Source organism: Ailuropoda melanoleuca, chromosome 3 (genome assembly GCF_002007445.2).
Source record: "Ailuropoda melanoleuca isolate Jingjing chromosome 3, ASM200744v2, whole genome shotgun sequence".
In the NCBI taxonomy this organism is placed as follows: Eukaryota; Metazoa; Chordata; class Mammalia; order Carnivora; family Ursidae; genus Ailuropoda; species Ailuropoda melanoleuca.
Window position 1 is genome coordinate 113,275,895 of NC_048220.1, and position 27,614 is coordinate 113,303,508.

Genomic DNA, 27,614 nt, shown 5'->3' on the forward strand with positions numbered 1-27,614 from the left:
TATGAGTTCACTTCTATTTCAAAACAGCTAAAAACACACGCTCATGTAAAACAATTATTCTGACCCAGATCCACCCAATTACGTCCCTTCCTGGCCTCTTAAATATAAACTTATGTTTGTATAATCAACAAAATTCAGCTCTGCGTGAATTTCTAACAAATATTACAAAAGTGAATGAGATTGGGAATCAGAGTAATGTACAAATGACTGAAATGTTTCTCACTTAGATTGGAGTTTGTGAATATTATAGGACTTCTGGGAAATATTTTCCATTTTTCTCAAAATTAATAAATCACACTATTTAAAATGTTTATCCATATTCGTAAAAGTTCAACAACTAACAATATGAAACACCTAACAGCAGAAGCAAGTTGACTTATTTATGGAAGTAAATGAATCCTTTATCAGACGATAAATTCAAACACCACTAACGACCCTAAAATTTATATTCAAGAAGAAATAGAAGTTAGTTTAGTTTAGCTCAAATAGCCACGTCCAAGATTTAAAAAGTAAATTTCCCTACATTTGGTGTATTTGGGGGCATTTTTATAAATAGAGCATTCTCAAACTTTCCCTTAAAAACAATATGATGCATACAGCATTGATAAAGAAATTAAGAGAATTGAAGTAACCTGTGAAAGATTTCTCTTACAACATTTAAATTGGTATTAGTCATATTCTTCAGAGACTTACCCTTTCACTTCAATTTTTTTCAAAATTAAAAAAGGCAGTATTTTCCACAAAAGGTAAGACATAAAGCAACTGTAATACAGAATGGTCATAAATTAATATTTGTGAAAATTATATTTGTACTTTATCCAAAAAAAGTCATTTCTGAATCTTATCAAAGTATACAACTCTCTGAATTAGAAAATAAAAATCTTGAATAATCAAGCCTTAGTTTGTCCAAGTTCAAAATTCTTTCCCAAAACTTCCTCCTATCACTCAATTTAGAAATCTATAATAACTTACTGTGTTCAGTTAAATTTGAATGCGTAACACCACTCAATCTGCTCAACCAGCTAAGAGGAGGGTCCAAGGATGCAGACTGTTCTTATTTATTAAATGTGACGTAACTAGAGACCGCAGTCATAGTCAAGAATTTATACCCACCCCTTCCCACCACACAACACATGCAAAGCAGGTGCCTTTCTATTCATCAGAATCAGATTGAAAGGGATCATTTTTATCTCCTGTTATTATGTATCTAAGAAACCAGACATAACAGGGGAAAGATATGCCAACAGTAGGACAAACAATAGGGTACCACAGACTTAGATATTTTGCAGCCAGAGAACTATGTAGTACCAAATTTCCAAATGGATTTATTTTGGTACATGGCTTTCTCTACCCAGAGACAAGTTACTCTTAATTTTTCTACAAACTTCCAGCAGAGACTGACCTCTACACAGAAATTCAACTCTGTAAGTCCAAATTTTCTGAGTTTCTCAAAGTTCAAAAGGGACATTTCATATGAAAGACAGAAGTGATTCTGAGTCCATGACCTTGTTCTTGCACATGCCTCCATAAACCTTCCACTGGTTTTCTAAACAAGAGCGACTTTGCCAAAATCTCACCAATACTGAGCCATTAGCACAAGGGTAAATATTCACATGGACACGGTTTTGCTATAACTTCAACAAGATCAACTTGAAATTCACAATTTTAAAATGAGAAAACAAATAGGCAAAGGGAACTGTGATTAAGCAGGAGGAGTATAGCCATGCTCAATACACATTGGTGGAAGCCATCTACTGCTTTCAACCAATGGGAGTAGACTTGGATGTATTTCTTCAGTCTTACCTCTAACAGCAATCATGCATTAACTGCGGCACTTGTCAGGGATTCAATATTTAGGAAAGCCAGCAGGAAATCCTCTACAAAGATCTGAGCAACATTCATTAAAGACTGACACCTCTTTAAGCTAATACAAAAGCTTTACCAAAATTATGTAATGTATGTATGGCCTGATGTAGGCCTTCCTTCATTTGAGGCAGAAAACAGAAATGGGAGTACTAATACTGATCCTCTCTGGCAAATCTTTTTTAAAGATTTTATTTATTATTTATTTATTTATTATTTATTTATTTATTTATTTATTTGAGAGAGAGAAGGAGCAGGGGGCGGGGCCAAGGGAGAAGCGGACTCCTCGCTGAGCAGGGAGCTGGATGCAGGGCTCAATCCCAGGATCCTGGGATCATGACCTGAGCCGAAGGCAGATGCTTAACCAGCTGAGCCACCCAGGTGCGCCTCTGACAAATACTTTTTTCCACACTTGTTCTCATCAGGTGAAATTCCTCATGGAAGACACTTCTGCTTCCCCCGCTTCCCTTTCATCTTGCCTACCTTTACTTCTCTTCTTACTGTTGTGAGGTGCAAAAAAAATAAATAAATAAAAAAGTTGAAAGACATTGACAGACTTCTTGGAGGAATGAGAGAAAAGAATTCTAATTTTTCCCTTACCTCAAATTTTGTTTTATATATATAATGATTTGTTATTAAACATGGACACTATTCAAACAGTCTTTGAAAAATATAAACTAAGTTAATTCTATTATATCATGTAAAAATTTAAAACTACCTTTAAGTAGTACTGTTTCTCTGTATGGATGTTTCTACATGTGAGAAAAGTACATAAATTGGATGACCTGATGATTGCTATTTGTATCTTTAGTAGTTCACACAATGGCTAAGCTGTGGTAGGCATTCCATAATAAATAGAGTAAATGAATGAATAAATGAACATCTTAGACACAGAATTATCAAAACAAGGCTTGCTAGAGTCTCTGGCTCCCTCTGGTTCAAAACAAATGCTAAACACATGCATCCCACATATGGTTCTCTGTAGGCTCTTCCCACTCCCATCCTCTCCTTAATGACTTGCTTTTCCTGAAAAGAACAGTTGTAGATAAATACCAGGTGAAAGATGGTGCCTAAATAAGGTTCTGGAAGTGATTTTTGGAGGTGCTAGAAGCTCCCACACATTGAGAGACCTCCCACAAGCAATTTTCTTGGGGCGGACTCCAAATAAGAAGGATTGGTGAAGTCTGCTTCCTGTAATACCACCTAGTCATCCATCTTAATCTAGTGCTCACTGAAGGACTTAGCTACAGCAGCTCCCATCCACCCAACACCCAACGAAGAGGAAGAAAGAGGTGAATTGAGAGAACACTTGTTATGACCCTGATGGGGAAACCGGGCAGTCAAAAGGTGCCCCCCTTTCCTGGCAGGAACACAGTACAGTTGCACATTCTCACACCAGGTAGATAGTGCCTCAAGTCAAATAAAATTTAAGACAGCAATAAAAATGATGAAAAACAGAAATCAAGAGATGAATGTAGGAGAAATATTAGGCTTGCTGGGACACTGAAATCCATCAGTTTGAGAAAACAGGCCAAAAATGTTCTGAAGCCAACATTTTATCTATTCCATTTATCTGTTCAAACACTGCATTTTCTAAGACTTGTTTGGCACACAAAATTCTAATCAACTTTCTCAAAAATGTGCCATACTTGTCCAAGGTATGTAATTTGTTGCTTGGTAAAAGTAGGGCATATAAAATGTTAGTAGTCCAATATTTAATTTGGAAATTAACTGCTAAAAAAATGGCTTTCTTATACTTAACTAAGGTGGTATAGATTGAAATAATGAAATGGTAAGGCATTGTTTGGCCAAAGGACTAGGACTGGGTGTTGTAGTTATCTAATTTTGAGGGCACCTTTCCCCATACTTCAACCTTCCCTTTCTTTCTCCTACTTCAAGGAAGGTGAACCAATTAGAAAAACATCGCAATATTCCAGAAAAAAAAATAATAAGAAGATTTTGAAACAGGTTAGTGGTTCTGATCCCTGGTACCAAATGCTCTTCCAAATTTTGAAGACTTCTATATTTTATGAGTCATGGGAAGAGATAAGGACCCAGCTCATGCTATGGAAACCAAAGTATCAAATACTTCCATATGCCTCCCCTGACCCAACACAGCTGCCCTGGGTTCAGCCCATCAAATATTCCCAGCTGGGATTTGAATTTTGAGTGAGTAGTGCTATCTTGGGTTGGATTCCCCAAAGAAGCCAACTCTGGGAGAAGGATTCAAGAACCAATAGTCTATTTGGAAAACGCAAGAGCACCAGGAGGAAAGGGAAAGTGAAACAAAAGAAAGGCCATCAATGATGAGGCCATTATCAAGCCAGCTACCACTGTGAGGCAACCAGAGCTTGCTTCCTTGGGCAAATGGTATAAAATAAAACCTATTACAGTGATTCCACCTAAGAAGAGAGAAAGCTTGTGTATGTATATTCTGTCTCTCATCAGTCATTGGTTGAGAACTGAGGGATATAAATTTGCTAATACTTTCGGTCTGCCACACACAAATTGAAAAGCATTTATAGATTCGGGGAGAGCGTTCATGCAAACAGAGGTGACGCTGGTGGTTAGAGGTCAACCTTAGAAAACCAAGGAGTAAAGCCAGAGGAATATGCGCAGGCACCTAAGATGCTGGGGCAGTTTTTAAAATGACTCACAGTGGTGGCCTTCCATGCCAATGACTGCATCAAATGACTAGTAGGGCAGCAAGAGGAGAACAATACCATTGTGACCAGGGTGTTCCTGCAACTATGGTATCATTGTGGTATCTGCTGCCTCACTTACCCATTTTCCCAGCCTGATTCTCCTACCTTCCCCTTGATTCTGTGTGAGTCACCCAGTAGCTTTCAAATAAATTTACTTTCTATTTAATTTAACCAGTGTTAGTTTCTCTGGCATGCAACAAAGAAGCCAGATGTCTTCTACAATGGTGCTCAAGTGTGGTAAAGATCATATGGTGGGTGCCGCCTAGAGCAAATCCTGAGCCAAAGCAAAGCCTCTGAGGTTTCTAAGCAAAATCATGCTGCCTTCAGAATGCAATTATTGAAGCAACTATGAACTTTCCTTTTAAAAAACATCTTCTGACTTACCATTGGGCCCTGATGGGTATGAATGCCTCACTATGAGACACTAAGTAATCAGAGGATCAGAGCTGCCAATAATAAGTTGGATATACCCAATACAATACAAGCTACCATAACAAAGACACCCAAAAGTTAGTGATTCATTTTCTCTCAGTTATTACCCAGTGGTGTCCAGAGGTATCTAGAAGTGATCCACATCCAAGAGGTAGCTCAGTTCTAGAAGGTTCTCTGTCTCATTTCTTCACCATCTCCTAAAGTAGAATACTCATCTTCATGGCAGGGAAAAAAAAAAAAAGTCTCAACATGTCCACATGCCAACATATAGAAAGTGGCAAGGAAAAAGTCCAGAACAATTTTTTTAAATAAAATAAAACATCACTTCCAATCATATTCCATTAGGAAAACCTTAGACACATAGCCATAATAGCTGCAAAGGAGACTGAAAAATATTCTGTAGTTAAAGCAACCATATGCCCAGATAAACTGTTAATATGGAGAAAGGGGAGGATACATTTGGGGAGTAAAATAGCAGTCTTTTCTGAATCTATCCATAAAATCGGGCCTGTGTAACAACATTCCATTAAATAGCTGTACTAAATTAAATAGATGTAGGGTTTAGAAACAGATCATTTATGTTCTCTATGTGCAAACACCTGCAACACTGCCAGACAGTCAACTCACATGTAAGACCTGATGGGGTGATCTCCACAATCTGTGGACTAAGAAGGACACTCGCAAGCCTCATTTCCAGCAAGCTGTGACAGCAGCTGAAAGCAGCTTGCCGTGGAGATACAGTGCCACTGAACACTGGCTCTGAGACAGGGAGAACTTAGAGCAACAAAGTCTGAAGAACAGATCTACATGGGTTTCTGGCTGGTAGGTAAAGATTTCATTGAACAGTCAAGTGTATGAAAAACACTATTGGGAGACTACTGACAAAAAAGGGTTGGGGATGAGTTCTGTGGCTAGATTTCTTGGAATGAGCATTAAAAAAAAAAGTATGCCAAGTGAATATCCACCAAAAAAAAAAAAAAATCCCTGAAGAACAGGTTCTTAATGATGAGGTAGATAAGATTTGGGTATGGTTCCGGCTTTAAAACAAGGTCTTGCAAGGCTATAATCTGGCCCCATAAGAGGAGATATATATGTAACAAGCATGTTTGAGTCCAGAAAGCAAAGGATGGAAGTGAGAGTGGAGCTTCTCAGTAAAGGACACATCTACAACTTTTGTTTCTCCATCTTTGAGACTCTGGAGTTTACTAGCTTAAAAAAAGGGGGGGGTGCCTGGATGGCTCAGTTGGTTAAGTTCAGGTCATGATCTCAGGGTCCTGGGATCAGGCCCCATTGGGCTTCCAGCTCAGCAGGGAGTCTTCTTGTCCTTCTGGCCCTCCCACAACTTGTGCTCATGCTCGTTCTCTCTCTCTCTCAAATAAATAGAATCTTTAAAAAAATGTTCCAAAAAATGTTAGTACATTTACAAGGAAGGAAGAAAGGAAGAAAGAAAGAAAGAATACTTCCAACAGGAAACAGCACAACAAAAGCTCTACTGAACAAGAAGCTGAGAGTGCCACCTGACCATTATTTGGCCCTTTATAGCACTGAACTGGCAAAAACTGAGCTAGAGTGTAGGTTGAGGAGACAGCCCCTGACACTCAGAGGGAAACAAAATAGCTGCCTATTCACTTCTCTTGATATCACTTCCGCAAAGGTCACATTGAACTACTCACAACTACCCAAACTGTTAATTTTCATGCCTTTGGGCCTTTGTACTTGCTAACTCTTCTGCCTTGAATGTCCTCCCACCAATTCTCATTTTCCAAAGCCTCGATCACAAATCACCTTCTGTGAAAGTCTTGCCTGATACCCTCGGAGTTAGTTGCCACACGCTTTATGCGTAAGTTCACAAACCCGTCACAGCTCTCTTCACATCACACCGTAACTGTCCGTTTACGTGTCTATGGCCCTCATTTCACTGCAAACTTCTGAGCAAACACATTATTTCAAGAATTGCAAAGCTTCCACACACTTAAAAGAACGGCATATTTCTGACCAAGGAAATGGATTAATTTTAACAAGTTATATTCAATGCATCATTTGGCAATGAATTGTAACATCTACTATGATATTTGGCATAGGCAAGACTCTGAATATATCTCATTTAAATTAATTAGTAAGCTTTTGCAAAACATATACAGAAATTAAAAGTGTGAGAAAGTTTTAGGTCAAGAGTGATGTCAGAGTTGATTATGTATCAGGAATCAGTCACAAAGGGGAGATTTTCTTGATCATCTTGATCAGAGTTTAGGTTCTCTGTGCTGTGTTGCCTTACCACCTTCCCTTGATAGGTATTTGGCATCCCCCAGCCCTGTGCTGGAAATAAAGATACTCATTAAATTGTTTATATAATTGATTAATGAATGAATATATAGAACTATGAATCCTAGTGTAGCATAGTCTCTATTCGTTTTATATATACTTACATAATGCTTATGAAAATAAGTATTTCATACACTTGCACAGTAGAATTCTACCTTAAAAAAATCACAGTAACATTAAACTCTTACCAGAATGCAATTATTTACCACTTTTAACTTACTACCAAAAGCGGTTATCTCTACAATAGAATACATAAGCATCATTAAGAGACTAAAGCCACTGACTGAATTTAATTAACATTATGTAACAGACCATACAAAAAATACATTCATATTTCAGCCTAATCCTTTAAACATTTGGTTCATTAAGCAGAAGGTAAGAACATGAGTAACTATTTCCCAAGGCAAGATTTTTCAAGGTGTATCTCTTCCTTGTGTTCCCATATTTATTATTTTGGATTTTTTTTTTACAGTGGGAAAAGCTATTTTCCTTTATCCAAGAAATTACTTACAATATGGAAATCATTAGTATACTTAAATATGGAATTCAGAAATGGGAAAATGAAGCCATAAATAAAAGAGATTTTTTTGACAATGAGATTAATAACCTGAAGCTTTGATATTGTTCCTTATAAAATCTCATATACTACTATGAACAGTATTTATTAATTCTTCATGGCTATGCAGTATTTGGGGTTTATATGGCCACTCTCTAACTCTTTAGCAAAGGCATTTTCAAGAGTTCTGGTAACAAAGGAGTTAATGGAGTAGCATTGCTATTAAAAGATTTATGCTGACCAGGTGTTTGAGTTGCTTGAAAAGTCAACCATTTAACATACAACCTTTCTGTTGTAAATACTGTACCACTAGAAGAGAGATTAAACAGCTTTGTATAAAACTATGGTTTAAAAAGGAATAGGGATAATGAAAAAAACATTGTGTCCAACTTTTCTTCAGTAAGTTGCCAAACATGTGACCCTCAGAATCTGCAGCGTCCTTATACAGCAACTCAAGCTGTCGCATGCAGAGACAAAGGCAGTGTTTGGGGCTTTAAAATTCACATATAAATACAGAATATGTACACCAGAAACAGATTAATGACTACTCTAATCACATATACAATTATATAGGTCACATGTGAAAACCCATTCAAAGAACCCCAAGGTTATCATGGCCCCAGAACATCAGACTTTGAGGAGACTCGGTTTCTCTGACTTACGAGGTTAACCTGTTAACCCTGTCACCTTCACACTATTTCTCTGGAAATCCCGCCTGTTTGGGAAAATTGTGGTTGTTCAGGCTTACAGTCTTGAGCTTGCCTTACACAAACTAACCACTAAAAGTGGAGGGGGGGTCCTGCTTTTCATGAAGTGAGCATTACAGAAACTAACCTCAGGGTTAAACACTACAATCACTCACAGGTGGGATTTCCCAAGGTTTGTAACTTTCCATGAAGGGATTTACATATGCCCAAAAGAAGTCACTGCTGAAACAGGTTTTTAAGCAGTAAAGTAACTCTGCCTGTTCATAGTTACCAAGCTGTTGTGCTTTCTGTTTAGTAGGTCAACATACTGTCGTCTTAATTTGTGTCTGGGCCTATCACGCAAGGGCCACTGCCTCACAGAAGGTTTTAATCAAAGCGGCCAAACCAACAAAATAGGACATCCTGGTCAGAATTAGTCTTTCAACCTCATTTTGAACTGCTGTTTTTTCAGAGGTTTGGCAAATTTCACGATAAGCCACTTACCAAAGTGTTCACATTTAATGAGAGGCAATTTTTACATAAAAAATAATCTTCTGTCACCCAGTCTTCTAAATGTCAAATACCCACGGTTAAATGAAGAACAGTGCTGCATTCTCAACCAGCCTGCCATAAAATCTTAAAGCACCAAGTCTAAAACTGCTGTTCTCTAAAAAGACTTCTCTACTCATATCCCCAGAACCTGGATCCCAATCTTAAAAAGATTCTTTACGTGTTTTTGAGCTTCCCATAAACAGAAGGACCATAGCCTTGTGTAATATTAAGCTTTGTCTGTATCTACCTTGCTGCTCTATGTTGCTTAGATCTCACAGACAAAACAACTTGTGTGTTACTCCTGGAGCCCACTACTACAAAATGAAACAGAAAAAACACCCATTGTCATCAAGACTTACTAGATTCCCATCTGGCTTTCCCATGAGTCATGGATTTAAAGATAGAGCCACAACCCTAAGATTTCTAGATTGTTCACAAACAGCCCACAGGCCAAGCCTGGTGCATATTTATTTAACAGCATTTCAATTGTAGACCATTCTTTCTGCGTTCATACATTCATGACATCATCCTGGGGGTGGGATGGGGGCAATAATTTGTGGAGGTCAGAGGTTACTTTTGGTTTGTTTTAAAGAAGGAAGGTTTCATTTTTCTCAAAGATAAATAGGGGAGGATATTAATTTTTAAAAGCCCAATTTCTAGGCACATTCTAAGATTTACACAGAGACAACACAGATGTACATGTGTGTGCAAGCAAGTGCAGCAGCTGCCATGTGTCAGAATTAGGGATCAGGCCTCCCAGCCCTACCTCATGGCACACATGCCTAGTAACTCAGACCTGTGTGCACTTGTCAAACTCCTCCTGGCTTCCTCCAGTCATGGTAACTGCTTCGACCACAGTGGCTGCAATGACGGGGAACAGACTGGAGACCCTTCATGAATCCCTGCCCTTCCTCAGTCTGAAAGCATAGACAAGAGGATCAAAATACAAAGCAGGTAGGTGGTGGATAGACAGCCTTCTAAAAGGAGCATTCCAATCAGAGCAGCACAAAACATCTGAATCAGTCCAGGGATGCCCAGGTGGCTCAGTTAGTTAAGCATCTGCCTTCGGCTCCCGTCATGATCGCCGGGTCCTGGGATTGAGTCCCGCATTGGGCTCCTTGCTCAACAGGGAGCCTGCTTCTTCCTCAGCCTCCTGAGGGTGCGCGCTCTCTCTCTCTCTCCCTCTCTCTCTCCCCCTCTCTCTGACAAATAAATAAATCTTTAAAAAGAAAAAAAATCTGAATCAGTCCCTACACCCAAACAGATCCAGTGGCTAAGACTTCCTGCAACCTCTCCATACATGCATGCATGTGTACATTTGTAGAGCAGTTTCCCTTTTCTACTTCTTCCTCATTTAAATCTGTACACAAGTACTCTAGGATGTACTTAGTGTTTCTCTGAACAGTTAGAATTACAATTTTTTTGTTTGAAAGAAAGACATTGCACAGAGGGGGAGAGAGGCAGAGGGAGAGGGACAGAGAATTTTAAGCAGGCTTCATGCTCAGCAGCATAGAGCCTGACACAGGGCTCAATCTCACGACCCTGAGGTCATGACCAGAGCATAAATTGAGAGTCAGACACTTAACCAACTGAGCACCCAGGTGACCCTAAAATTGCTCTTTAAAAGATTAAAATTAGTCAAAACTTTAGGCAATTATAATTGGTCAATAGAATTTTTAATGATGCCACAGAACAAACCATTTTTCAAAAATCATTCTATGGCAGTTCACATTTTATAAGTTTCTCCATTCTTACAGTTCCTTTGCGTATTTAAAAAATTATTTACTGAGCAAATTTTTAAGTGCTTGCTAGGACTTTGTTAGGTCCTGAAATTGAACAGAGAAAACAGGCATTATTTCTGCCCTCCTGTACTTAGCTTTCGGATGGGGCAATAGATCTTTCAATAACAGAGCATTACAAAATTTTGTTTACAAAATGGTATCTTGATATCTGAAAAAAAAAAAAAGAGAACTTCTTAGCAAAGGCCTATACTGTCATTAACAATATTCTAAAATTTCTTCTATTATTGGTTGAATTGTGTTCTACCAAAATTCATGTGAAGTCTTAACCCCCAGTACCTCAGAATGTGACATTATTTGAAATAGGGTCTTTACAGAGGCAATCAAGTTCAAGTGGGGTTACTAAAGTGTCTCTAATCCAATATGACACCTGTCATATTGGGTGATGCTTCTAAAAGCCAAGTAATGCCAAAGATTACTAGAAAACCACCAGACACCAGGAAAGAGGCATGAAGTATTTTCTGATAGCCCTCAGAAAAAAAAACCCAACCCTGAGATACCTTGATCTCAGACTTCTAGCTCCCAGAACAGATTTCTTTTTTTAAGTCATCCAGTTTGTGTTATTCTATTAGAGAAAATTATCTTGTCTTCTAAAAACAAATATTTCTAGTCCTTTAAAATGTGATAAAGCAATAAAAGTAGGGCTGTAGTGATAGAGACAATTCTAACTGAAGGAAATTTTTAATTAACAAATTTTTAATTCCCTTGATAACATAAAGACACCTACTTAGTTGTGCCTCAATCCAAGTAGCACTGCTACAAAAAAGAAAAAGAGAGGGGCATCTGGGTGCTACAGTTGGTTAAGTGTCCAACTCTTGGTTTCGGCTGAGATCCAGATATCTGGGTCTGTGAGATGGAGCCCAGAGTCCGCTTCTGCGCTCAGCGCAGAGTCTGTTTAAGACTATTTCTTCCTCTGCGGCTCCCTACTACTCTACTCCCACCTCCCCACACTCACTTGCATGCACGTGCTCTAAATAAATAAATCTTTAAAAATTTAAAAAAAAAGACGTAAATCCCCAAATTAAAAAGGATTTATTTCTGTTTCTAATGTAAAATAAACTCCTAAGAACACAGTAGTGGGACATTTGGAACTATAGTTCACAAATATAGCCACAGTATTATACAAAGAAAATAAACACAATAGAGATGTAGACGAAATAGCTTCATATTCCAGTGAGAGCATGATCTTTAAACATACAACTAAAATCTTAATCTGAAGATAAATTCTCATTTTTCCCCCCAAAAAAACACATGCCTCTGCAATTTTATTGGAAGCATCCAATAAAGTGACAGAAGTTATGGGACTCAAACTTTTATTGTTTAAGTTGACACAAGAAACACAACATAAGTGCCTAGCCAACTTTGGTTTGAATCCATGATCTCTTATAATGCAATAGGGGGAAAATACATAAAGACAAGGAAATGTTAAGCTGAAAGTTGTTTTGAATCAATAAAAAGTTGCAAATTTAATATTCCTGACCCATCACTTTTGATTGGCTCTTTTGTCCCCGAAATCATGTCATTTTTTGTATTTGGAAACTTTCCCATATTTACATTTACTTATGAAGACTTAATGAAATAGAAAAATTTCATAGACACAGGCCTTAAGACTAAATATGTAATCTTTCTTTTACAGTTGTAGCTGAATTCATGTCTATCGGTTTTAGTTCTCTTGTAACATAGCAAATGGGCATAATCTTCTTTCATCTATCCACTATCAGACAAAAGAGAAAACAAGTTTTTATTATCCTAATTAGTTACATTCTCACAGATTCTCCTAAATAGTAGCAATTACATAGTATCAGGTAGTTTAGATGGTTTTTCAATATTCATCCATATAACTTGTTCATATAAATACAGAATTCTACAACCAAAACCAAGGAACAAAGATAGTTAAATATTGCTATGAACTGAATGTTTGTGTCCTCTCCCCCCCAAAACCAAATTCATATGTTAAAGCCCGAATCCTTAGTGTGATGGTATTGGACGTAGGGCCTTCAGAAGGTAATTTGGTCATGAAGATGAAGCATTCATCAATGAGATTAGTGCCCTCATAAGAAGAGATACAAGATAATATCTATCATGTCACAGCACAGCAAGATGACTATCTGCAACCAGCCACAGAACTCTCACCGGACGACTAAATCTGCCAGTACAGATCTTAAATTCTCAGCCTCTAAATGCACACAATATATATTTGTTGTTTAAGCCATCAGTCTATGCTGTTTTTGTTATTATAGCCCAAACTGCCTAAGTATTAAAAACAAACAAACAAAAAAACCTGTTCTGATAAAAATGTAATTTGTAACATGAATTCCCACCTAATTTTTATTTTCTGTTAACATTAAGCAGGGGTCACTTTAGGTATTACAGAAGAGATGGAAGCCTTAGGTGGGGCAGTTTCTAGACAAGATGCAGTTGGTGATTAATACCAAAATGTCTGGCAGCTAGAGAACCAAGTGGGAACCAGAAAGCCAGTGACTTAATCATAGCCAGTGGAAGCCAGTAGATTAACAAGGAAGAATAGCAGGAAATAGTAGAAATAAAAGCTGGCAATGGTTGAAAGTTTAGAAGAACACAGGTAAATTCTATTCCATGGCAAATGAGGTTCTTTGTTAACTGATCTCTCATACTTCCTACTTACCACAAGTGTAGCCTCAGAAGCTAAACCTATAGATGTGGAAAAAGCATTTACAGCTGCTCAAAAAATGACAGGAAGGAAGAGCAAAACTTCATTAGGTCCTCATCACTGAGATGGTAGATGAAAGGTGTTTTGAAAGCAAAAGGTGCAAAGAAAAATAAAAAGTAATATGGGCATGTTCTAGTTTCATCCATGATGGAGTAGCTATTATTGGACTTAACTCCTTGCTATAAACAAGTATAAAATCCAGACAAAACATATATAAAAACTATTTGCAGGCATTGGACAGCAGCCAATGCAGGGCTATGGTCGTCGAGAGAAAAGAGGCAAACAAAATAAACGTCACATAAACCCCAGATTTCCTCCTAGGGGCATTTTCCAAACCACAGCTCAGGAAAATAGAGCCTAAGTAAAGATGATAGTCTTGTTGGACAACAGAAACAGAGATCAATGTTCTGGCCAGCAAAGAAAACTAAAGTGGAGTAGCTGAGTCTCTGAAAGGGAAAAACAAAACAAACAACAAAACACTACAAACAAGGAGTCCTAGTAATTTGTGTAAAACTTCCCCTCAGTCTTTAGTCAACTTCTAAGATACACATATAAAGGGCAAAGATTTGGGAACCTAGCTAAGATAACCACTGGGATGCTGGAAAGTAGAGCAGAGATTTCCAAGGCCACAGAGTTTGGGTCCAGGAGTTAGAGACTGGGCCATCCATTTGAGACCTCAGAGATATCACACTCCTAGGATGTGGAGTAAAAATCTCTCCCTGTGTATAAGGGCTATGAGCAAAACTAAAGTAGACTTGCCTTCACAAAGCTAAACATACCTTGGTAAGATGAAGGTATAATCCAAAAGTAACTTTACCCCCTACTAGAACAAAATTCAGCATATTTCAGAACTTAATTCAAAGCATGTACAACATGTACACAATGTTAGTTATACAATCAAAAATTACTAAACATGTTAAAAATCAGTAAAAAAAAAGTACAATAATTGAGATAAAATGCAATCAGAAACAAATGATTCAAGTAATAGAGTTAACAGAGGAGCAATTCAAAATAACTATGGTGAATATATTTAAGAGGGGAATATGGGCAGAATGGATTAAAATTTATAAGAAGATAAAAATGGACATTCTGGAAAGACAAAATACATTATCTGAATGTAAGAATATATTACATAGACTTAGCAGACTAGAAACAGAAAATTGGATTAGTGAATTTGAAGACAATAGAAAATATCTCAATAGAACTACAAAAAAAAATCACAGAAAGAAATTCTTGGTTTAGATAAGGTCAAATTATACTTTAACTAAAGGCCATTCGAGACAAATATGTTCTGGCAAATATTAAAAATGAGCTGTGAAAAGATCTGAATGATTCCAAGTAACTCACTATCCTACAACAAAGCCTAAAAATGAAGAAACACAAAAATCCAGCCCCAAACATAAGAACAGTTCATGTCCTGTGAATTCTAGGATCTCATGCTCTATATAAAGTACTATATTAGTAAAAAGGTAGACTGTGATAAGTTAAAGATGCATACCACAAATCCTCAAGGAACCACTAAAAGTGAACCCTAAGACACCAACAATGAGACCTAATGTAAACTATGAACCCTGGGTGATAATGATGTGTCTGTGTACTTTCATGAATTTTAACAAATATACCACTCTGGTGAGGAGTATTGATAATGGAGGAGCTTATGCATGTGTGAAGGCAGGAGATACAAGGGAAATCTCTGTACACTCAGCTCAATTTTGCTATAATCCTAAAACTGCTATAAGAAATAAAGTCTATTAAACATGCACAAGTGTACACACATGCATGCTCACACACACTGACAACGACCTGACAAATAGAAAGCAAATAACAGGAAGTAGATTTACACAACTGTATCTGTAATAGCCTGAATTCTAAAAGTGGATCCCCAGAAATCCATACCTTAATTCCTAGAATCCCTATAAACATGTCCAGATACGATATTTGGCTTTGTAGGCCATAGGTTTCTATTGTGACTATTCAACTCCATTACCACAGCCAGAACTCTAACATTCTAGACACTAAGTAAATACATGGGCATGACTGTGTTCCAATAAAACTTTGCTTGACAAAACTAGATGATGGGCTGGATTTGGCCCATAGGTTATGGTTTGCCAACACCTAACACAGAAACACCTAGGAAACTATAAAAAAGATATTAGAATAAATGAATGTATTAAGCCCACAGGGTAAAGGTCAATCTACCAAAAAACAACCATATTTCTATATATTAGCAACAAACAATTGAAATATTAAAAATACAGCCAAAAGCATTGAAAATATGATCTATTTAGTGATATATTTCAACATAGTGCCTAGGTACAAGAGCTGTACACTAAAAACCATAGAATATTACTAAGACAAAGATGGCCCAAATAAACAGATATCATGCTCATGATTACTAATATTTCAATTCTCCCCTACTAGAGCTACAACTTAAAGGCAATTCCAAACAAAATCTCAATAGGCCTTTATAGAGAAAGCTTCATGCTGAATCAAAGACTATGAAGAAACATATACACACACATGAAAACCAGAAGAGCCAAAACAATGTGGAAAAAGTGTAAGTTTGGAAGACTTACTAAACTACTTGATTTAAATACTTATAAAGTATGGTTATCAATGACAGTGTGATATTCACACACACACACACACACACACACACAAACAAAACTGACAAACTTGCGCACCTGAGTGGCATAGTCTGTTAAGTGTCCAACTCTTAGTTTTGGCTCAGATTGTGATCTCAGGGACATGAGATGGAGCTCCATGATGGCTCTGCATAGAGTCTGCTCATGACTCTCTCTCTTCTACCTCTTCTCCCCCACCCACTCTCTCTCTCTCTTTCTAAAATAAGTAAAAAATTTTTTAAAACTGACATAAATTAATAAAACAAAATAGAGATGAGAAATAGCCTCATACAAACACGGCCAATTGATTCTGACAAAGTTGCAAAAGCAGTCCAACTAAGAAAAGATATTTTTTTCAAAAAACGGTGCTGGTAAATTTAGTATCTAGAAAAAAGGAAGAGAGGGAAGAGAGAAGGAAAAATCACTCTACCTTAGAACATATTTAAAAAAAAAATCAACTCAAAATGGATTATACACTTGCAAGAGCCAAAAATATGAAACATCTAAAAAAATCAAACATCTAAAAAGAAAACATAAGACAAAATCTTAGTGACCTTATGGTTAAGATTTCTTATGTACGACAAAATAACACAAACTATAAACAAAACCTAATAAACTGATTTTCAAAATTAACTTATTCTTCAAAATAGATATATCTGACAATAGACGTGTACCCACAATACTGAAGAACTCTTTCAACTGAAAAAGACATGCCAACTAATACATTATGGGAAAAAAATTTTGAAATTAGAATTCACCAAAAAGATAAAGTGATGATAAATAATCACTGGGAAAGATCCTTAACAAGGTTAGTCAGTAGGGAAATGAAAATCAAAACCACGATGAGATACTACACACCCACTGGAACAGCTAAAATTAACAGGATTGGTAATGCCTAATGCTATGGAGGATGGGGAAAGTCAGTGGAATGCTGATACACTGTTGGTGTGATGCAAAATAGTATGACCACTAGAGAAAACAGTTTGGTAGTTTCTTAATGCTAAACATATACTTTCCATATGACTGAATAATTTTAGATATTTATCCAGGAGAAATATAAACATATGTCCACACAATTTCATGGGAATGTTAAGAGCAGGTTTATTCATAATAATCATATACTAGAAAGAATCAACCCAAGTATCCCTGAACTGGTGAAGAAATAACCAAATTGTGGTATATCATCACTGCTGATACATGCAACAAAATGAATGAATCTCAAAAGCATTATGCTAAAAGAAGCTAAACACAAAAGCCTGCATAATCATATAATAATTATATGTAAAGTTCTAGAAAAGGCAAAAATATAGACCAGTAGTTTCAGAGGCCATGGGTGCAATAGGGACTGACTGCAAAGGGGCATGGGGAACTTTTGGGGATGATGGAAATGTTCTGTATCATGATCATGGTGGTGGTTAGATGACTACATACACTTGTAAAAACTCATCAAACTGTATACTTAAAACTGATTAATTTTATTGTATGTAAGTTATACACAACAAAGCTGACCACAAAAAAGTCATTATGGTTTGATACAATGAGTTCAGTTTATGAAAATTCATCAAGCTGTGTACTTAATGACATGTCTGCTTTTCTGTATATCATAGTTGAATTAAGCTTTAAAATGTTTTTTTCATATATAAATTGTAGGATAAAACATTCAATTATACACTTAATAGAAGTTTTACTGGATACAAGTTATACTTCAATAATTTTTAATCGATTTGGCAAGAACAAGGAAAATATTAGACTCAGTATGAATTAGCTTATATCTACAGGTCCAGGGCTAAAGAAACTGGCTGCCAGCAAAAAGTCATTCAGAGAGTTTTAAAGTTAATGAGTTTACTCTGATGCTCATTTTTCCCTCACCGATGCTTATTTTCCCCACACTTTGGCTATAGTGCAAATCAGTGTTTGTCAAAGTAGTTGCTAAAACAGATTTTCTCTAAAGTATGATAAGCAGCATAACACCTGCCCCCCCAAAGATCTCTACATCCTAATCCCCAAAAGCTGTGTCCCTCTGTAACAAAAGGGTCCTTACAGATGTGATAATTAAGGACTTTGTGATGAGATTATTTTATAGATTATCTAGGGGGCCCTAAACTAACTGCATGAGTCCTTAAAAGCAGAGAAACTTTTCTTGGCTGTGTTGGGAGGGAAACGTGAGTACAGAATAGTCAGAGAGAGGCAACGCTGCTAATTCTGAAGATGGAAAAGAGGGCACAAGGACCAAGGAATGTGGGTGGCCTCTAGAAGCTAGAAAGGTGAAGGAAATCGATTCTCGCTCAGAGCCTACAGAAAGAAATGGAGCTGGTGGGGGGGGACAAATTGATTTTAGCACATGAGACCCATGTTGGACTTCTAAGATATTAAGTTTGAGGTTTTTTTTTTTAAGAAGAAACCAGTTGCTATTTTACACAGATGATGTCATTATGTATGTGCAAATCCAAAAGAATCTACAGATAAATTGTTACAATTAATAAGACTTAAACAGGTTAATTTAAAAATCACATTAAAAAATCACTATGTATTTCTATATTCCAGGGAAAAAGAATTTTTTCCATTTTTTAATTTAAATTCAACTAGTTAACATATAATGTATTATTGGTTTCAGAGGTATAGGCCTGTGATTCATCAGTCTTCTCTAACACCCTGTGCCATTACATCACATGCCCTTCTTAATGTCCATCACCCAGTTACCCAATCCCTCCACCCACTTCCCCTCCAGCAACCCTCAGTTCGTTTCCTATGATTAAGAGTCTCTTATGGCTTATCTTCCTCTCTGATTTTGTCTTTTTTTATTTTTTCCTCTCTTCCCCCATGATCCTCTGTTTTGTTTCTTAAATTCCACATATCATTGAGATCATATGATAATTATCTTTCTCCGATTGACTTATTTCACTTAGCATAAAAGTTTGTGTTATTTAAACCACTAACTTTGTGATAATTTCCCACAGCAGCAGTAGAGAATATGCATAGTCTTAGTCTACTGACATGGATATAAGTTTAAAACATCACAAAACTAGAAGAAAGAAAAGTTACTTTACCAGCAAAGAGTTTAATTTTCTGGAATCAGAAAGGATTTGATTTCTGACAGTTCCACTTAGTAGCTCAGGCAACTTATCTGTGTTTCAGTTTTTTCCTTCATTAAAATCAGATGTTTGCAGTAACTACTTCACAGCAATATTATAAGAATTAAATAAAATAATTACTTATAAGACAATTAGCTTATTGTTTCTCTTAGAGGAGATTTCAGAAAACCTTTCAGGTCCAGGAAGATTTTGTATGTAAGATTACTTTCATTTTAATGTTGGAGTTAATGTTATAGTGTTTAAGTCAAAAAGATCTGGTGTACTGATCTAACAGAAACTCTCATTTTACTTTTCTTAAGATTTTATTTGAGAGAGAGAGAGAGCAAGCAGGGGGAGGGGCACAGGAGAGGGAGAGAATCTCAAGCAGACTGCACACTGAGTGCAGAGCCGGACTCAGCGCTCCATCCCACGACCCTGAGATCATGACCTGAGCCAAAACCTAGAGTCGGACGCTCAACCAACGGAATCACCCAGATGCCCCTGAAACTCAGTCATTTTAAATAAATGGAATGAATAAATAAGTAATTCCTTAGTGTTTTACCTGGAATTAATTCCTCACTAAGGGTTCCAACAACAGAAATAAAGTAGTCCAAGATAAAGCTCTACATAGAACCACGAACATATTTTTTATTTCATCACTGATCTCATGGGAAAAAATTTTTCTCAAATGCTATTAGGCAGATTATAAAGAAAGGTAATAACAATGAAACTGAAGAATTTCCTTGCCCACATTCTCTGACAATTTTCTAACTTTAGTCCACTGCCAAAGTTCAATATTGAGGAAACGTTTTTCTAATAAACAAGTTGAGTAAATTTTTTGGAACAGATGAAACAGATCTTTTTAAGAGAAATTTTAAAAAAAATCCAGAGTAGAGAAAAGACCCCTTTGTACCTAAAATCTATGGTTTGACCTTTCTGAAGAACAACAACAAAAAAATAATCACATGTATAATACTTGAAAACTATGAAAATCAAAAAGGTCTAGATGTACCAAAGGATTATGTAATTTGAAAGAATAAAATTCCTCCCTTAAAAGAACACTCGTTCACTTGAGTTCAAGCCACCCTCTATTAAGACTGTGCATCAATGAAAACAGGACCTAATATGTTGAAAAATCTACTTTGTCTTCAGACTGGTAAGAAAAAACATAGGAAAGAACTCTAAAATAGGAAGCTGTTAATCATTTTTATTCATTGACATTACCAATATTTATTGATTCTCTTTTGTGGCATGTGAAGGAAAAATATTATATAATTCTGCTCTCAAGAAATTAGCAGTTCGAAAGGATACACTGACATTTGTAATGAACTACAATACAAGATGAAATGAAATGCCATGCAAGTAGTACAAAACCCTGTGTATGTTCAAAAAAGAGCAAATGAGAAGAGCCAGAAAGGAAGCATGCACAGAGCACCAGTGACTTGGGGCAAGAAGTGGACCCCTACTGCCTTTATGTTAAACATGGAGGACGATGTTGGAATTGGAGCTTGATATATAGATGGGATATAGGTCAGTATGTATGAATGAAATGGCCTCCCAAGAAGAAGAATAAGTTTCTACAAACATAGGGCAGCGTAAGGATGTTCAAGATTCATTAACGAAAACAGTTAACAGTTCAGGTTGCATGAGCTGATGAGAAATCCATTGGAAAGAAGGCTGGAAAATCAGGTCAAATCAGGAATTGTCCTGAAATAAGGCTACAAAGTTCACATTTTATTACATATAGGAAACATTAAAAGATTTTAAAGCAGAAATTACAATATACATTTATATACATTATGTAATATAAAATATAAATGATATTAAATATATTTATATATTTATTAGATGTGATAAGAAGGTATGATTGTGGGGACCACTAAAGGCTAGAGCATAGAGCTCTGAAATATCCCAAATAAAATATATTGAGTACTCAATCTCAGGTGGCACCCATAGAACAGATAATCAAGATGACGAAAGCAGTCATAACTGAGTAGCATTCTTGTCCTAAGTTTAAGGGGACAAGAAAGAAAAGTCTGCTGACTTTTTAAAGAAATTTCTTTACTTTATTAAGAACTTTCTAAAGGTATAAGAAGTTATACCTAATGAATTTGGCCTGAGCCTCTGGCAACAAAATAATTATTACAATACAAAGTGGTGAAGCCCGTGACTAGCAAGTAATGCTGGAGTTCTGGGGAAATCAGCAAAGCAGCAAGGCAGGTATGGGGCACGTGCATGTATGTCCCTAGAGGGAACAACAGTAAGCCGGGGGGAAGGGCTTATTAGGTAGAGAGAAAAAGGCAGAAATAAAGGATTTCGAGAATCAAGAAACTGTTCAAAATCACACAGGGTTTCAATTTCTCCACATCTTAACACTTCCTACTTTTTTTGATAATAGCCACCCTAAGGTGTGAAGTGATATCTCCTTGTCGCTGCAATTATATTTTTAAACCAGCAAGATTTTCTGAAAAAATAAGTGACTCTTCCCCCAAGTCCCTGGTGGATTATGGATGCTTCCTTCCTGGTTCTTCTCATTTGCTCTTTTCTGAACATACAACAGGGCTTTGTACTACTTGCATGGCATTTCATTTCATCTCATATTATAGTTCATCACAAATGTCAGTGTATCATTTTGAATAGCTTATTTCTTATGAGCAGGAATTATATCATTTATTTCCTCCACATGCTGCAAAAGAGAATCAGTGAAAAAGAGTAAATCTAAACAGACAAATTACCATCAGAGAGATAGAGAACACCTCAGAGCTGATTTCCACATGGTTTCATTGAGGTAGTCCATGAATCCTTTAAAAAGCCAGTAATTCCAAAGCTATGCAAGCTTTTCTAGAGCATAGGAAAATTAAAAAAACAAACAAACCATGTATTAGGATATGAATATAACTTTGATGTAAAAACCCAACAAAAGATATACACACATAAGCTATAGACAAATCTCACATATGAATACTAAGAAAAAATAAATTGAAAATAGGAAATATAATCCAGCATCACATTAAATGAAACCACAGGCAAGGAAACTGTAAGGATGTTTCAATATTAGATACTAAGGGGAAAAACAAAACAAAACTTAACATCACAGATTCTGGAAAGGCATTTGATAATACTCAATGTCATTAAGTTTTTAAAATCTCAATAAAATAGTAATGGAAAGATTTCATATCTCCACCTCAAAAATCAGCACCATATCTAAAGGAGAAATAGCAGATGGCCTTCCCACTAAAGACAGAAATAAGACTATGATATTCATTCTCACCGCTGCCCAACAAAATTAAGGAAGAGAAAAAAAATCAGATGGAAAAATCAGGAAAAAAAAAAGTAAAAAGATTCCTATATGTGGGTAATAAGATTGGATAACTTGAGAACCTGATTCAGATTTGAAAAAACTGAAAACGACACTAACTGAAGAACTATCACAAGTGTTATAGGAAAGTAGTAAAGTTGTAGGATACAAAACTAATATAGACAAATAAATAGTGCTTATTAAGAATAAAGAAAAATCAATAAAATTAAGGTTGAGCATCACTTCCTATTTTAATGGCTACTTTTACTTCCTCTTCTGTGAAGTCTAGGCTCTTTCTTTCTCAATTGTTCTATTATATTTTATTATTTTGTAGGAGCTCATATTTTAAGGAAATTAGCTCTTCTAGGAGTTACATTTTCTTCCAATTTAATATTTGCCTTTTGACTTTGCTTATAAAAATTTTCCCCGTGGGGAAATTTTTTTTCCTATATGGTATAACTTTATTAGTCTTTCCTGTGATTTCTTTTAGGACTTTTTTTATATATTAATTTTGACCCAGTTGGAATACACTCCTAGAATAAGGTATTATGTACAGATCCAGTTTTATTTTTTTCATCTAGCTACCTAGTTTTCTCAACACCATTTACTGAATAATCTATCATTTCCTCACGGATTTGAGACATGATCTCAAATAGTTACTCTCAAACAGTGTGCATAGGAATGTAAATTTGTACATCAATAAGAAATATGCATCAGAATTTCAATGCACATATCGTTTAAACCAGGAATTGCTCCTGTAAGAATTTATATCACAGATATACATGCATAGAGATAATAAATGATATGCGCAAAATTATTTGCTGCTATGTGTTTAGAAAGAGCAAAAGTTTGGAAATGATCTAAATGTGCAGATATAAGGAACTGGCCAAATAATAGGTTTACATAATGCAATAAAATGCAGTCAAAGAACAATAAAGGTGCTCTTATATGGGAAGATCTCCAAGATCATTTAAGCTTAAAAACAGTAGAATCCTGCCAATTTCACTTAAAAATGAGGGGAAAGTGAGCATATGGGTGTATATTACACACAAAATAATTTTGAATCATGTGAATATATTACCTAGAGGAAAAATTAAATAATTGGGTTAAGGAGAGGGAAAAGAGGTGAAACAAACAGAACAAACAAAAAACAGTAAGAGGTCATTTGAAATTCTTAACTCTAATTTAGTCAACATAATCTAGAGGCATTTGGCAGAGGACTCTAAAGAATAACCATAATTTGAATATTTTTTTGATTTCTCAATTTTAAATTGACCCAGCAACATATATTGAGCACTTGAGTTAATCAAAACATCCAGAGACAATAAGCTTTCTAGTGAATTACATTAAGTTGATTCTTAGATTAAAATTCTATGGTAGGTCCCTCTGATAGCAACTTTTTTTAAAGAGAGATGCCAATTTTTCTAGTTTTCCAAAAACTTACTTAGAATTTGACTTTTTTCTAGTACTGAATTAACCTAGTAAAAATATCAGCTAATATAGTTTTTAACCTTATTTTTCTACCCAATTAGAAAGACTTCCATCACCCCAACCACTATTCAGCTCTACTTTATTACAACATCTCTGAATCCTCATTCCTCACTCTTGCCCAGTAATTGAGTTGGTATAAAATTATTCTTTAAATTTAGAAGATAATTAATGGTTAGGGAAACTGAGCTTAATCTAGTCTGCCTTTTTTAATTAACTTTATGGCAAATATGCATTTGCTCTCCATTTATCTTTAAAATTTAACATTAAATAGTCTAGGGCCACCTGGGTGGCTCAGTCAGTTGGGCATCCAACTCGATTTTGGCTGGGGTCAGGATCTTGGGGTTGTGAGATCAAGCCTGCATTGGACCCCGCTCTCAGCAGGGAGTCAGATTCCCGCTCTCTCTCTGCCCCCCACACTCACACTCTCTGCCCCCTCAAATAAATAAATCTTTAAAAAGAAAATAAAATTTAACATAACATTCTAAAATTTCAGACTCTATCATCACAACTAGGAATTTGCTGACATACAACTTGATACAAGCCAACTTCAATCTTTCAGTTTGAGGGTCTTCCAAATGATGGTAATTTAGGTACATAAAAACAATGAGATGAACCTGTAGGTTTTAAGCAGTGTTCAGAGCCCAGTGAAATAAATAGAAAATAAAAAGTTGGATCTTTTGGGGCGGGTGGCGGGGGCAGGGGGAAGGCATGGTAGGGGAGTCACTCAAATAATGGCATGAAATTAGAGGTACTGCAAACGTCCCAAAATATTTAAAAGCTTTAGGTTTACAGTTTACTTTTAAAGAAAAAAAAAACCTCATCTTCTTTGAATAAAACTAATATTGGAACAACACTCTAAATGAATTTCACCTAGTTATTTAACAAAACAGACAAGATAATAAGTTTCAATGTGCCTGTGATTCTCTCAGCGTAGGTGAACACAGATACTTCTGAGTTGCGGGGAAATTTTTTTAACACATAAATGTAGAGCCAAAAATTGACCAAGTTGATAAGCTTGATAAGCTCCTTTGCTATACCTTGTTCTACCCAATTCCTCTTGATAAAACTTTTCCCTAGAACTGCTCTGATTTCTAGCCTTAAGCTTTCTTGCCCTCCTACCAAATGTAACAATAAAGAACAGGGGGGAAAATCCATTCTTTGTACAGAAAACCCATGTATTTTGAGCTGTTAATACAACTTGTCTCTAGTAAGATAAGATTCACGTAAATAAGAATATTCCTCAAGTCAATCAATCATCTCGAGTTTTTACTCAGGGGAAGAAAAAGGCATTAAAATGAGTAAAGATATCTGCATCCTTCATGAGTTCAACATCATCTGCAATACCCACTGACACACTTACTTACTAATATTTTCCAGATCTTAATAAGTCTTTGCAAACCTAAGTTTGGATAGCTATACATAGACTAATTTGGCTTAGAAGGACTAATTAAAAAAATCTGTGGGCATTTTTATAAACCCTACTTACTTAAAACTGATGTTGTGTATCTTGTAGAATTCTGGCAAAAGCAGGATTCAACAGGGCACGAGACAAAAACTGAGAAAGTTCTGGGAAGCAGTACTCAACTAGAAATAAAAACAATCACTTCAGGAAAAGGCTGGAAGAAAGAAGTAAGGGATTACACTGGAATGAATACTTACTGTCTTTCCTGTACTTTTCTTAAAGTGATTAATTTTTAATATAAAGCCCTTCTCTCTTCTCCAGTGCCTACCTGATCTTAGAGTCCTAAAGGGCTGGAGTGCCAACTGGTAGCTTTTCCAAGTCAAATAGCGCAGACATTATAACATATGTAGCACACGGTTAGGACAAATGTTACCACTTCCTCCAATGCTGACCGACCACAGATAGTGGCATGTGTCCAGGGCCCAGCCCTGGGGCCCTAGAGGGTAAATCCAATTGTGAAGTACTGAAGTTCAACAGGTTCCTGTGCAGGTGGAGAAAGAGGTGCCCGAATCAGGACCACTAACTGGGGGGCTAGTGGGAAGACATGACTAAAGATCATGAAGTCCATAAAGCCCCTCAAGATTAAGTATCTTGTTAATGGAGCTGGTACCACCATCCACCCCTATCAAGTCACAAACAACCTGACAGAAAACCCTAAAAGCAAGAGCTCACCAAGGAAAGAAAACATTACCATGCAAAATCCTTTAAGGGGAAACGGTCCCTTTCCTCCCACCCCAGACACCAGAGGTAGAGACAGCGGAGGGAAGGGAAGCAAAGCTGCAGACTGAAAAAGATGAGCGCACACACACCAAGCCGGCAGTCTGGCCTCTACTGGCGGGTGAACGTGGGGCAGAGTGGGAGAAGAAGGAAGCTCTGAAGCAGAGGGTAGGAATAAGAGTCTGTAATGTTTCAGATCCTGGAAGTGAAACTTAATGGAATCAAATGGGATGTCATTAGAGGAGCCTACCACATAACAGAAAACACAGTCAGACTTGAGACACAGTGGTAACTCGGGGCAGGGGGAATTCCACGTTTACATCCCAGGGAGTTGAGAATGCTCAAAATGGTTACAGTAACATTCATTTTCTATAGATTATCATCAGTAGGGAAAAATATGGCCAATGTCTAAAAGTATTTTTCTAGCCTATACCCCTGGATGTACTCAGGCAGTTTCAGGAAAGGGAAAGTCCCTTCTATGTCACAATACCACTTCCAGGTATTCTAATGCCTCGAACTCCATTAGCAAAGCAATTTCTTCATGAAGTTGAAAATCTTTTATAAGTGGTAAATGCCTTTTTACTATTCCTAAGACATCATAACAATTTTAGGTTTCCCACTCTAAATGAGGTCCTATTTTAGTCAACAACCTGACTTACGGTTTCTAGTCTTTCATGCTAAACTACATGAGCATAATGAAAAAAAAATCGAAAATATTTCAAGTGGTTTTTCCTTTTTAGTAAAATCCCTTTACCCTGAGCGTGCACTTTGCACCTATACCTTCAAACGATCAACAGAACTAAACATGTCAATAAAACTCCAAATAACTTCCAGATTTGATGCAATACAAAGCTAATGCCTCGGTTCAGAAGAGATTTTGATTACACTGATGTTTCCAAAAGGGGACAGCATGTTGCAATGCCATATACAAGAAGACATTGGAAATATCCAGTTAGGTAAGAATTAGGATCTTGGGGGGTTGATAGGGTGAGTAAATGGTAATTACGAATTCCTCGGTCTTCTAGCATTTGATGGAAGAAACACATCTCACAAGAGGGTAACAGTCAACACTCTAAGAAGCTACAGTAACACTCTGGAAGTGGGACAACGTCAAATGCATATAGGAAATTTGAGAGAGAGTGCCAAAGAGACTGCCGTGGTAGATAAAATGTACAGAATGGAAACTGATTTGCAAGCACAACTGTCACACTTTACCTAAAAGATGTTTTCTGTCAATAACTGGTCGCCATAAAGATATGCTGTCACCACTGCATTAAAACAGAGAACAACCCGGCACCCAGAATTACTTTGGAGGGAGGAAGAGGGAAGCCCTTGCCCCAGAAGAAT